The following is an 11,334-nucleotide window of genomic DNA, read 5'->3' as shown; positions in this document are numbered from 1 at the left end:
GGTAGGCATAGTTTTGGCAGCAAGAAATGTCTTATTTTGAAAATGATGTTATTCTGGATTAATTTTTTCCCAGTAGAGTTGCACTATGAGTGTTGTGCAGAGTTCCCTGGGTTGAAGAGGACTTTTACCTAGCTCTGTTTTATATTTTCGATATGTAAAGATACTTTCATTTGGTAGATTAAACGTATTTGGAGTTTTGTCCTCTTTTGTTCCTGCTGTTTTATCAGAGAAAGAGCTGATCTATCTGTCAGGAGTGAACTCATGTTATTCAAGCTCGTAGAGATGGATAAATTCCATAATTCTGTTTTATTCATTTACAGTAAGAAATGCAGTGATAAGTGAACTAGGATGCTTGTATCAGACTCTTTCCTGTCTAATGTCTGTTTAGGAAGCAACTGTACATTCAGAAGCCTTTCTGGTGAGCATGGTTCAAAATAAGGGGAGTGTCACAATTTGCCTGTTGAGTGTATGCTGTCTAAGTAGCCTGCTGTTCCTTCTCCCTGATAAGAGCCTCACTGCCTCAAGGTGTAGAAGATTCTGTGTGGGCAAAGCCTGCTTCCAGTTGTTTGGGTCTCTTCTTTGGTCCTCTAGGCTGACGGTTCCCCCTTCTTTTAGCATTTACTCACAACATACTACATGCACACAGGGAATTTTCTCAATACAAAATTTCCATACTATTGCATATACCTTCTCTGGAAGTAGCTGCCTAGCTACCTTGATTCAAGATTTTGATGTTTACAAATTTTTCAGTCACACGTTAAAAAATACAAAAATATGTATATCAGTTTGGGGGTTTACTTCTATAAAAAACTTAAGCACAGTTATTGCTTATGGATTTTTCTAGTTTAATCCAGAGAGAGCAAAGTTTTCCTTTTCCATAATTCTACTTCCCAGCTCCCTATATTTTACCTCCATACGCCTCCTGGGAGAGGAACTTCTCTGTTGTTTGCATGAAATTGTGTGAGTGAAGGTAAAATACTTAACTTCCAGCGTCCTGTGTCGTCTTTTCTGGGAAATGAGAAAAAAAAACAATATCCATTCAGAAGGTTGCTGTATGGATTAAATTCTCATTTAAAATATATCAAATGTCTTAAAAAATTACTGGCAAATATATGCATTCATGGGCTTCCCAAGAAGCACTAGTGGTAAAGAACCTGCTTCCCAACATAGGAGACTTAAGAGACAGGGTTTCAATCCCTGGATCCAGAGAATCCCTTGGAGAAGGAAATGGCAACCCACTCCAGTATTCTTGCCTGGAGAATCCCTTGGACAGAGGAGACTGGCGCATTACAGGCCATAGGGTGCATAGTTGGTCATGACTGAAGTGACGTAGCATAGCCCAGCATATGAATTCATAAAGGTTAACTGCAGTCAGTGGCCAAAATATCCCTAAATATCAGCTTAAAATTATAGTCAGCATTTCAAATGCTACAGCAGCAATCTTCACCCTGACTCAGTGTTGCCCTGTTAAAGTGGTGTGGATAAGTCAGCATCTATCTAGTGAATAAGAACTTGTGCTGTGCTGTGGGTAGTCGCTCAGTCATATCTGACTCTTTGTGACCCCGTGGACTGTAGCGCACCAGGCTCCTCTGTCCATGGGGATTCTCCAGGTGAGAATACTGGAGTGGGTTGCCATGCCCTCCTCCAGGGAATCTTCCTGACTCAGGGATCAAACCCAGGTCTCCTGCATTGCAGGTGAATTATTTTACCATTGAGCCACCAGGGAAGCCCAAGAATACTGGAGTGTGTAGCCTATCCCTTCTCCAGGGGAATGTCCTGACTCATGAATTAAACTGAGGTCTCCATTGCAGGCAGATTCTTTACCATCTGAGCTACCAGGGAAGCCCCGAATCAGGACATCAGTTCAGTTCAGTCACTTGGTCATGTCCGACTCTTTGTGACCCCATGGACTGCAGCACCTTAAATTTCATCTTAAGTTTCAAAATTTAAATTTCCTCTTGAGTTTCATCAGCCAGATATTGGCTGTTGGAACTAGTGCTCCAGGAGGATGCTCCCAAATGTGGTCACCAACATCTTCTCTGTGGAGTGGACTGGATCTAGAAGGCTCATCTGTTCCCCAAACACAGGGATTGTGAGGCACACAGCTGTTGCCTACAGTTAAAAACCACTTATGCTCAGTTCTTTGGGGAACAATTGCTTGTTTTCAGCCCCCAAGTTTAAATTCATCTCTGCTTTAGCCTTATTTCTCCTGGTGTTTTTGTGGGGTTTCTTTTGGTATGATTTAAATCCTGAATCCCGGCTGGGGTATCTTGTCTTACTCTGCTCTGCCCCTTGCCTAGTTAGGTTCTCTCAACATTGACCATAATCTTTGATTCTGAAGCATATTTTTGGCTTCATGTAGGTTTAAATGGCAGCTCTGTCCTTTACTCTTTCAATGGAAATGAGTTTGAGCAAACTTGCGGAGATGGTGAAAGACGGAAGCCTGGCATGCTGCAGTCCATGGGGTTGTGAAAAGTCAGACATGACTTAGTGACTGAACTTCTGAAATGTAACTTTGGCCTCCTACTGAGAAATGGTCCTTGTCTAGGTCCCTGGTTTTGACCTCATTAACTTGGATCACTGAGTGTCACGCTGGCCTCAGACAAATGATGTTTCTCATTTTATACATTACCTAGTGGAGTTAACTATTTTTATTTTTGGAGGATCATAAGCACTTCTTTCCTGAAAAATCAGGGGAAAAAACAAGAAATTATGTTATTGCCAAGTTTATTTTTCCATCTTAGAGATTTTTGTGAAAAAAGTTGAACATGGGTAAACACAATTTTTATTTTATTTATTATTTTTTAAAACAAGACAGTTATCTTCAATTCCTTTCTTTTTTATATTTTCCAAACTCACATAACTTCTAAAATGTTTGAGGTGATACTCTGATTTCAGTCTTTATAGTTTGAAGATATTCAAGTGGGAAATGTGAAAATGTGTATCTTTAAATCAATGAACTGTAGTAATAAGATCTACCCTTCAGGAATTGCCATAAATATCAATGAGTTTATACATGTGAAGTGCTTTACTCAGTGCCTTGTACATGAAGGGTGCTATTAATTATCTGTTGTTATTATTAAATTTCATATTTATAAATGAATAGTTTGTACCATATGACCTACAGTGTCCTTCAGTTCGGTTCAGTCACACAGTCATGTCTAACTCTTTGGGACCCCATGGACTGCAGACTCCAGACTTCCCTGTTCGTCACCAACTTCCAGAGCCTACTCACACTCATGTCCATTGAGTCAGTGATGCCGTCCAACCATCTCATACTCTGTCGTCCCCTTCTCTTCACACCTTCAGTCTTTCCCAGCATCAGGGTCTTTTCAAAAGAGTCAGTTCTTTGCATCAGATAGCCAAAATATTCGAGTTTCAGCTTCAACATCAGTCCTTCCAATGAACACCCAGGACTGATCTCCTTTAGGATGGACTGGTTGGATCTCCTTGCAGTCCAAGGGACTCTCCAGAGTCTTCTCCAACACCACAGTTCAAAGGCATCAATTCTTGGGTGCTCAGCTTTCTTAATTGTCCAACTCTCACATCCATACATGACTACTGGAAAAACCATAGCCTTAACTAGATGGACTTTGTTGGCAAGGTAATGTCTCTGCTTTTTAATATGCTGTCTAGATTGGTCATAACTTTTCTTCTAAAGAGCAAGCGTCTTTTGATTTCATGGCTGCAGTCACCATCTGCAGTGATTTTGTTGAGGCCCCCCAAAAATAGTCTGTCACTGTTTCCATTGTTCACCATCTATTTGCCATGAAGTGATGGAACTGGATGCCATGATCTTAGTTTTCTGAATTTTGAGCTTTAAGCCAGCTTTTTCACTCTCCTATTTCACTTTCATCAAGAGACTGTTAGTTCTTCTTCACTTTCTGCCATAAGGGTGGTGTCATCTGCATATCTGAGGTTATTGTTATTTCTCTCGGTCATCTTGATTCCAACTTGTGTTTCATCCACTCTAGCATTTCTCATGATTTACCTTGCATATAAGTTAAATAAGCAGGGTGAAAATATACAGCATTGATGTATTGCTTTCTCGATTTAGAACCAGTCTGTTGTTCCATGTCCAGTTCTAACTGTTGCTTCTTGACCTGCATACAGATTTTTCAGGAGGCAGGTCAGGTGGTCTGGAATTCCCATCTCTTCAAGAATTTTCCATAGTTTGTTGTGACCCACACAGTCAAAGGCTTTGGCGTAGTCAATAAAGCAGATGTTTTTCTGGAACTCTCTTGATTTTTCAATGATCCAGTGGATGTTGGCAATTTGATATCTGGTTCCTTTGCCTTTTCTAAATCTAGCTTGAACATCTGGAAGTTCATGTCTGTTGAATCCTGGCTTGGAGAATTTTGAGCATTACTTTACTAGGGTGTGAGATGACTGTGCAGTAGTTTGAGAATTCTTTGACATTGCCTTTCTTTGGGATTGGAATGAAAACTGGCCTTTTGCAGTTCTGTGGCCACTGCTGAGTTTTCCAAATTTGCTGACATATTGAGTGCAGCACTTTCACAGCATCATCTTTTAGGATTTGAAATAGCTCAACTGGAATTCCATCACCTGCACTAGCTTTGTTCGTATTGATGCTTCCTAAGGCCCTCTTGACTTCACACTCCAGGATGTCTGGCTTTAGGTGAGTGATCACACCATCGTGATTATCTGGGTTGTGAAGATCTTTTTTGTATAGTTCTTCCATATATTCTTGCCACCTCTTCTGAATATCTTCTGCTTCTATTAGGTCTGTATTATTTCTGTCCTTTATTATGCCCATATTTGCATGAAATGTTCCCTTGGTATCTCTGATTTTTTTAAGAGATCTCTAGTCTTTCCCTTTCTATTGTTTTCCTCTATTTCTTTGCATTGATCCCTGAGGAAGGCTTTCTTATCTCTCCTTGCTGTTCTTTGGAACACTGCATTCAAATGGGTGTATCTTTCCTCTCCTCGTTTGACTTTCACTTCTGTTCTTATTTGTAAGGCCTCGTCAGACAACCCTTTTGCCTTTTTGCATTTCTTTTTCTTGCGGGTGGTCTTGATCACTGCCTCTTGTACAGTGTCAAAAACCTCAGTCCATAGTTCTGAGGCACTCTGTCTTTCAGATCTAATCCCTTGAATTTATTTGTCATTTCCACTGTATAATCATAAGGGATTTGATTTAGGTCATAGGAAGGACTGATGTTGAGGCTGAAACTCCAATACTTTGGCCCCCTGATGTGAAGAGCTGACTTATTTGAAAAGACCCTGATACTGGGAAAGATTGAGGGCAGGAGGAGAAGGGGACCACGGAGGATGATACGGTTGGATGGCATCACCAAACTCAATAGACATGAGTTTGGGTAGGCTCTGGGAGTTGGTTGATGGACAGGGAGGCCTGGTGTGCTGCAGTTCATGGGGTTGCAAAGAGTTAGACGCAACTGAGCAACTGAACTGAACTGAATGGTCTAGTGGTTTTCCCTACTTTCTTCTATTTAAGTCTGAATTTGGCAATAAGGAGATCATGGTCTGAGCCACAGTCAGCTTCTGCCTTCTTTTTACTGACTGTATAGAGCTTCTCCATCTCTGGCTGCAAAGAATGTAATCAGTCTGATTTCAGTATTGACCATGTGGTGATGTCCATGTGTAGAGTCTTCTCTTGTGTTGTTGGAAGAGTTTGCTATGACCAGTGCCTTCTCTTTGCAAAACTCTGTTATCCTTTGCCCTGCTTCATTCTATACTCCAAGGCCAAATTTGCCTGTTAGTCCAAGTATCTGTTGAGTTCCTACTTTTGCATTCCAGTCCCCTATTATGCAAAGGACATCTTTTTTTGGGTGTTAGTCTTGTAGGTCTTCATAGAACTGTTCAACTTCAGCTTCTTCAGCCTTACTGTTTGGAGCATAGACTTGGATTACTGTGATATTGAGTGGTTTACCTTGGAAATGAACAGAGGTCATTCTGTTGTTTTTGAGACTGCATCCAAGTATTACATTTCAGACTCTTTTGTTGCCTATGAGGGCTACTCCATTTCTTCTAAGGGATTTTTGCCCACAGTAGTAAATATAAATTCACCCATTCCAATCCATTTTGGTTCACTGATTCCTAAAATGTCGATGTTCACTCTTGCCATCTCCTGTTTGATCACTTTCAGTTTGCCTTGATTCATTTACCTATCTTTCCACATTCCCGTGCAATATTGCTCTTTACAGCATGAGACTTTACTTTCATCACCAGTCACATCCACAACTGGGTGGTGTTTTTGCTTTTGCTCCATCTCTTCATTCTTTCCAGAGTTATTTCTCCACTGTTCTTCAGTAGTGTATTGGGCACCTACCGACCTGGAGAGTTCATCTTTCAGTGTTCTACCTTTTTGCCTTTTCATATTGTTCTCAAGGCAGGAATAATGAAGTGGTTTGCCATTCCCTTCCCCAGTGGACCACGTTTTGTCAGAACTCTCCACCATGACCTGTCTGTCTTGGGTGGCCCTACACAGCATGGCTCATAGTTTCATTGAGTTAGACAAGGCTGTGGTCCATGTGATCTTGCTTAGTTTTCTGTGAGTGTGGTTTTCAGTCTGTCTGCCATCTGACCAAGAAGGATAAGAGGCTTATGGAAGCTTCCTGATGGGAGAGACTGACTAAGGGGGGAACTGGTTCTTGTTTTGATGGGCAGGGCCATGCTCAGAAAATCTATAATCCAATTTTCTGTTGATGGGCAGGGCTGTGTTCCTTCCCTGTTATTTGACCTGAGGCCAAACTGTGGTGGAGGTGATGAAGATGATGAAGACCTCCTTCAGAAAGTCCCATGCACACACTGCTACACCCAGTGCCCCCAGCCCTGCAGCAGGCCACCACCAACCCGCATCCTGCCAGAGACTCCCAGACACTCACAAGCAAGTCTGGGTCAGTCTCTTGTGGGGTCACTGCTCCTTTCTCCTGGTTCCTGGTGCACACAATGTTCTGTTGTGCCCTCCAAGCGTCTGTTTCCCCAGTTCTGTTTTGGATTATGTTAAAGTCATTTTGCTAAAAGTAGTATATTTGGATTCTAGTCTGAGTACTGTTACTGAGCTGTGTAATCTCTGAACACAGCTTTTCTCCAGGCTTCATGTTTCTCACCGGTTCAGAAACATGTATTTATTAAGCCCACACTGTGTGCAAGGCTTTGTGCTTGGTATTAGGAACAGAGAAATGAATAAGACGACCTCATAAGAGAGATAGGTATGGAAACAATTAAAGCATACATGTTAAAAGTACCTCCACATTTTCTGTTTAAATAAAACAGAGTGCTAGTGATTAATCTGCCAGGGAATAGGTTTAGGAAAAACTTCAGAGAAGAGCCATTTAAGAATTATTAGGAGTCAGACAAAAAAGTGGAAGAAAGTAATTATGCAGCTTATTAAGGACAGCTTAAAATTTCATGATTTTAGCCATATACCTTTTGAGCTTTTGGAAACTGACATGGGACAAGATGTTAATAATATCAATGAACCATTAAAAGTGACATTCAGATGCTTTGAAAATGTTGAAAACTTCATAAATAATACTTCTCACCATATATATATTTTAAAATGCTGTTTGGGAATTTTTTTGACCTTGTTTGTACATTTCCAACTAGGAATATTTCTTTCTGAAATGTGGAACTCTCTTTATCGTAAAGTAGCTTACTTCCACTAAGTCGTTTGACTAATAGTCGAGAATAATATCTTGATTTTATCTTATGCTTGCATATAGCTATTAAGATACAAAAATTTTGCATCATTGTATGTAGATTCACTATATATATGTTTCTCTCACTGTATGGATTTTTGTAAAACACAGAGCTAATATCAATATATAGTTTATCCCTCAGTGATTGCTGCTTTTGTTTCAGACACTACAGAATTCATGTTTTAAAAATATAAATCTTCCTGAACCATACTCCCTCCAACCCTCTACCAAGTTATCAACAAAGACATTTGGATTCACAGAGATTCTAACAAAAGATTACCCAACATTTTCTCTTATCTTAGAATTGGATGTATTACCTTGAGATAGGACCTTGTCCAGTACTAAGATTGCTCAGTCAAATGGATTTTTTGGTTGGCTGAGCTCACAGTCACTTAGCCACATCAACAGAAGAAGAGACTTTGCTTCATCCACTGACTGTATCAAATAGCTATTGTTAGGATGTAAAGGTCTCAGTCGATCAGGACTTGAGGGTCTAAAAGAATTTGATTTTTCTTTAAGAGTTAGAATAGACTGGAGAACACAGAGCCACCCTTGTTAAATAAAGGGTGAAGATGGCTGTGAGATCAAAGGGGCTTTTACCTCAATGGAATATGAGGGGAAGAATGGGAGTAGATCTCAGACTAATAGAATTTTAGTGTAGGAAGGGCTCTTAGAAATAGCTCAGCAAATGCCCTCAATGCACATATGAGAAAACTCAAGTGCAGAACTGTTAGATGCCTTCCAAAAACCATGCATCCAGTTTTCCTCCAAAGAGTCAGAAAGTATATTTAGTGTAAGATTCAAATTCAGACATTTGACAATATTTACACATTAATTTATATAAGTACATACCAAGCTACAATAATATCACTGACGTATCATTCCACAGATTTAAATGTGCCACAATATTTTTTATTTTTTTAAATCATGAAAGTATGATAGCACATTTACAGGCAACTTGGAAAATACAGAACAAGGTTACATATTGTTCTACTATATATATTCCAGTTTTTTAAGTAGATAAATTAAGATTTTTAGTTGGAGTTTCAATATCCAACCCTCAAAAATGAATAGAACAAACATACAGAGAAGTAGAAGGATACAGTAGACATAAAAAACATTATGAACCAATTCAACATCATTAAGATTTACACAATTTTCACACAACAGTAAGATACAAATTCTACTCAAATTCTCATATACTACAAACTAGGAGCTACTGGAACATATTCAGGGATATAAAATAAGGCACAAAAATTTTTCATAGTCTAAAGGTATTGAGTCTGTTACCAGACTCAACAATTCATACAGAGTCTGTTCTCTTATCAATGTAGAATTATGTTATAAATCAATATCAAAAGGTATTTGAAAATAACCCACATATTTTCAAGTGCAGTGTGACATTTACCAGGAGAGATCTTTGACTTAGCCGTTGAAAACCTCAGTAAAGTTAGAAGGCTGAAAAAACACAGAGGGTGATTGCAGAGAAGATAGCATTGAATGAGAAATTAACATCAAAGATAATTTCTATAATCCTATTCCCTTCACAGTCTAAGTAGGCCCCCAACCCCTATGCTTTTCAATATCCTTTCCCAATATCCTCGAAATTTATAGGTGTACATTTTAATCATCATTTTAGTCACTGTCCATTTCAAAATAAACTGTATAATGCAGTTTAAAAATTATGAATTTTGGAGGAAATATATACAGAAAATATAAGGGAAAACAGAGCTTTAGGCATATTGGAACCAAAAAGCCTTTGGAGCTCTAAAAAGTAAGTTCAGTGTATATCAATGAGAAAATAATTTTATCAGATACATTTTCAATTCCCTTTTCTCTCTGTCTTCTTTCTGGGACTATCATGTGAATATTAGTATGCTTGATGTTCTAGAAAATTTCCTTAAACTTTTCTCATTTTTGAAAATTTGTGGGTTTTTCTGTGTATGTTCCAACAGAGCCATATCTACTTTTCTATCATCAGATCACTTAGCATTCTTCTGTATAATGTATCTACAGTTCATTCCTTCTAGTGTGTTTTTCATTTCAGTTATCATATTCTACGGTTATGACTGGTTCTTTTTAAAATATTTTCTAATTACTTATTAAAATTCTCAGTGTGTTTATATATTCTTTTCCCTAATTCAGTAAGAATTCTTGTTACTAATGCTCTTAACTCTATCTGGTAAACTGTTTATTTGTTTCATTGGTTAGTTTTTAAGGGTTTTTCTCTCACTCTTCAATTGAGACAAACTTGTCTGTCTTCTCATTTTGCTCATCTTTCTGTCTCTGGAAGTTAGTTAAACAGTAGCCTGTGGTGGTCTTGAAGTGGTGTGTTTACATAGAGCATCTCTATACAGTTTGTGTGTGCCCAGTGGCTTTGGTGTGAGAGCTGGATTCCAGGTGAACATAAGTCACATCTTTCCTCAGGGTGTCCTGGCGGCTGTCACCTTGGTAGGAGGTAAGACTGAAGATGAAGGGACTAGGGCCAGAGCCAGGTGAGAGCTCGTGCTCCCCATCTGCTTAGTGGCTGGTACCAGGCTATCGCAGGCTGGGCTGGGTCCCAGGTTGCTGGAGCAGAAGTCCTGATTGTTGGGTCCGAGCTGACTCCTTTCCCTTTAAGTGCATAATCTCCTTGCTCCCAGCACTAGCACCCTTGCTTTTGACCTTGCTTCAGGAGCAAGCAAACTGGTGTGCACTCTTCACATGTAGAGCTAGAGCTTCCAGCAGCCCTCCTGCTAATTCCACCAGCCCTACAGCCAGCCGTGGGAGCTATCTTCCCTGTGTTGGACCCCAGGACAGGGGAGCCCAATAGGTGGCTTGAAATGCTTATGCCCCAGGGTGGATCTCCTATATAATATCCTTTTTCCTCTGTGACCCCTCCAAGAGGCACAGACCCCGATCTCATTGCTTCTCTTTCCTTCCTACCCAATTCCGTGTGGCTCTTTCTTATACCCTTCTTTGTACAAGTGACTTCCTGCCAGTTTCTAGTTAGAACTATTCTACATGTAGGTGTCTTTTTGATGTGTCTGTTGGAGGGAGGTGAGTTCCACGTCCTCCTGCCATCTTGATTTCCTCCCAATTTTAGATTTTGTTCCTTTAATTAGATCTCCTATGACATTAAGTTTTCTCCAAAAGTGGAGTTCTGATTTAGGTGACTCTTTTCCTTCTAAACCATGATTATGAAATATTAATTATTTTCATAATTATATTCTATTTAAAGAGTCTAAGAAAAAGAAGACTGATAGTCATTGAATATGGTGGTGACAACATAATTTCAATTTCAGTTATTAACTGAACTTTACTAATTCTGCTTTACTGTCTTTACATCTGAGTAATGCTGATGAGTTCCCTTACTTCAAATGTCCTTCAAGATGTTTATATTTGTTTCTTGTGGAAAGAAATGTCAATACACTGACAGTTAAACTTGTAAAATCAAATATTAGAAGATAATAAGTTTTCTTGAAATATTGAATTATTGAAACATTTTTTTTTCAGTTCACACAAAGAGTGATCATAATGTTCTATTTAAATCAACCATCTCTAGGACATACAACATAATCAGTTCAGTTGCTCAGTCATGTCCAGCTTTTTGTGACCCCATGGACTGCAGCATGCCAGGCTTCCCTGTCCATCACCAACTCCCAGAGCCTAC

The sequence above is a fragment of the Dama dama genome, chromosome 17, assembly GCF_033118175.1.
Source record: "Dama dama isolate Ldn47 chromosome 17, ASM3311817v1, whole genome shotgun sequence".
Taxonomy (NCBI): Eukaryota; Metazoa; Chordata; class Mammalia; order Artiodactyla; family Cervidae; genus Dama; species Dama dama.
The sequence above is the reverse complement of the archived record's forward strand: the minus strand, read 5'-3'. Positions refer to the sequence as shown.